The sequence below is a fragment of the Octopus bimaculoides genome, chromosome 14 (genome assembly GCF_001194135.2).
Source record: "Octopus bimaculoides isolate UCB-OBI-ISO-001 chromosome 14, ASM119413v2, whole genome shotgun sequence".
NCBI lineage: Eukaryota > Metazoa > Mollusca > Cephalopoda > Octopoda > Octopodidae > Octopus > Octopus bimaculoides.
The window spans coordinates 3926629-3930211 of NC_068994.1; the positions used below are offsets into that span (position 1 = coordinate 3926629).

At 30.9% G+C, this 3583-nt stretch overlaps 1 protein-coding gene across 1 annotated transcript in view; it reads left to right on the forward strand.

The window, feature by feature from the left end:
* The first annotated feature begins 2851 nt into the window (after window positions 1-2851).
* Window positions 2852-3583, forward strand: part of LOC106870079 (zinc finger protein ZFP2) — a 22718-nt gene continuing 21986 nt past the window's right edge. The window contains exon 1 of the mRNA XM_014916054.2: window positions 2852-3145. The gene's annotated coding sequence lies outside the window, so the exon portion shown is untranslated. The remainder of the gene's footprint in view (window positions 3146-3583) is intronic.

Sequence of the window (3583 nt, forward strand, 5' to 3'; positions counted from 1 at the left end):
TATATATATATATATATATATATGTATATATATTTGTGCACTCATAGATATATACATACACACATATATATAGTGAGATATCTATCTATCTATCTATCTATCTATAATGTGAATCAATACACACACACACACATATATCCATGTAAATATATTAATATATATATATATCCACACATATATCCATATATATAAATATATATCCATATATATAAAAATATAAATATATTAATATATATATATACACACATATATATATCCATATATATATATATATACATATATGTATATATACATATATGTATATACATATATATATATACATATATATGTACATATATGTATACACAAATATGTATATATATATGTGTGTGTGTGTGTGTATACATATATATAATTATATATACGTATGTATATATCCATATATATGTATATATATGGGTAGATACAAAAAGAAATGAGAGTAGTATATATTTACATATTGCGGACGCGCGCGCACACATACACACACATACGTCAAATATTCTCAGCGAGGTATCCCCATGATCGTACATCCACCGACAGCCCTTCTCTCTCTCTCTCACTCTCTCTAATGTTATGATACATACGTACATAGGGACATAAAACTCAATTTAATTGCAGGTACACACACGAAGAAATATATATATATATACATACGCTATTAAAGATATACACAGCACTATCTTTTATATGTGTGTGTGCGCGTGTACATACATACATACATATACATACATATATATACACACACACACATATCTATATACACACACACATTTGTCTATATATCCATTTACCTGTCTGTGTATGTATATATATGCTTGTGTCTATGTGTGTGCGTTTGTGGGTGTATGTATGTGCTTATATACATATGTATATATATATATATATATATATATATACACACAGATACCTATAAACAGAATCATGTGATATATACATATATATGCGTCGTGTGTGTGAGAAAAGTGGATATATATACATATATAGAGATAGGTTGATAGATATATAGATAGATATATAGATAAATAGCTATAGACATGTCTAAATATATATGTATATATATATGTATGTGTGTGTGTGTATGTGTGTGGACTTGTGTGTGCTCATATGTATGTATGTGTATGTTTCTAGCCACACACTAACCCGTACACATATGGCAACTATTATACATTGCCATCATACTGTAAAGTGGAAAGGCTTACATGGCGTTATATACACACGCACATATACACACACAGCAATATATCTACATACAATTGGGACAAGCTGTCTTCTGCTTGTCATCACTTACACAACACATTTCGTACAAAATGCAATTTTAAAAAAAAGAGATACATACATATATATACACACATATATATATATATGTATATGTGTGTGTTTGTGTGTATATGTATACATATGTGTGTGCGTGTATATATATTTATACGTATGTATGTATCTATCATCTAAATCTATACACACACACATGCACATTGTAATGATTAAATTATCTTTATGTATATACGTGTGTATCTATGCATATATATATATATATATATATATATATATATATATATATAATGTGTGTATGTGTAGGTGTATGTATGTATGTATGTATTAAAATTGAAGATACACACCAGCACATGCGTGTACATAAATTTGTGTATATATATTAGTGCACCTTTAATGTATGGGCACATTTTTTGCGAAGTTAAATTACACACGCAACCGACACACACTCACATACACACGTATATCCATATATAAAACGAAGTCTATATGCGTGATTTTATATATGTATATATATGTGTGTGTATGTATGTGTTTGTGTGTTAACGCGCCATTTCCACTTGTATGTTCTATTATCAAACTTTCAAAACCTCTTTCAAACACATAATATATCTAAAACCAAAATCAATAACTAATAAAGAATGTAGTTAAATCTCTTAATTTATTGTTAAAATCTGATCTGGCTCATTTCTAGACGCATGCATCTTACCTGTAATTATCTTTATGTCGTATCTATCTATCTATCTATCTCTCTATTTGTCTGTCTGTCTGTCTATTTGTCTGCTGTCTGTCTATATACTTGTGTCATTCTTATTTCCCGCCAGTCTTTATCTGTTAATCTATCACTTTCACACACCTGCACAAATACACCCGATACATATATATATATATATATATATATATATACACCCATTCATAAATGCCCACGAATTCTCTCACCCTCTTTCTTACATACACACACACATATATATACGCATATACATACATATATATATATATACATATATACATACATATATATATATATACATATATACATACATATATATATATATACATACATATATATATATACATATATACATACATATATGTATATACATATATACATACATATATATATATATACATATATACATACATATATATACATATATACATACATACATATATATACATATATACATACATACATATATATACATATATACATACATACATATATATATATATATATACACACACACACATATACATCTGTATGTCAAAAGTTTCTGTCAGGTTAAACAAGTATCAACAGTGAGCTAAATGGCCAGACAGTAGGTACGCTAGAAATAGCAGCCAAGTGTTCCTGATAGCACATCCTATATAAACAACACGTTATCTTGAACCTAAGCAACACGCTCTGTCCGAAGCAGAAGGTACGAGACAGTCACGGCTCGAAGGCTTCTGATCGATACTTCAACAAAAACATGATTTAAGTACAAAACATTCATCCCCCACTTCATTTTATCCCTCCCCCACCAACTGTTGTGACTTGAAAAACAACTGAAAGGTTTTCCACAGTAAACAAACGGGGAGATAAGCGAAGGACCCGCCAGAAAGGACCGACTCCATCCAACACACAACACATAAACCATCACCCTCTGCCAGTATTTCGATCTCTAATCGAATAAATCTGTGCAAAATAACCCCAATTAGCCGTCCCGTATTGACACAATCAATCATCTCGGTCTCAGAAATTCAACTACTTCTTACAACTCGACCCCCATTATTAGGTTATTCTTTCACAGGGGGATCTCTTTCTCTATGCACCGGTTCCTCATCTGTCTGTGTGTCTGCCTGTGTCGGTAATGTAAGTTTCTCTCGCTGGTCTTTCTTGTTGTTTTTTCACATCCAAAATCCCGCATGCTTTCCTTTAGATTCCTGCTCACGACCTTCTTGTTATGAAATCCGCCCTTTTTCAATGTTGTTTCGTGAAAACCCGTCCGTGTTTCTCCCCCCTTTCCATCTTCACTTTCTTTATCTATCTATTCCTCTCTCTCTCTCTGTCGGTGTGACATGTCCTGCACGTCTTAACCACACCCCACATCACCTCCTCTACATTGCACTGACTGCTAGATGTACTTTTATATACATATATAACCATGTACATCTATGTAGAAGACTATATATACACTGTATGCTATACCTGCAGACATATTCAACCATACACACACACATTTCAGTAATCGCCTATTTATGTCTATTTAACACTATATATATATATATATATATATATATATATATATAT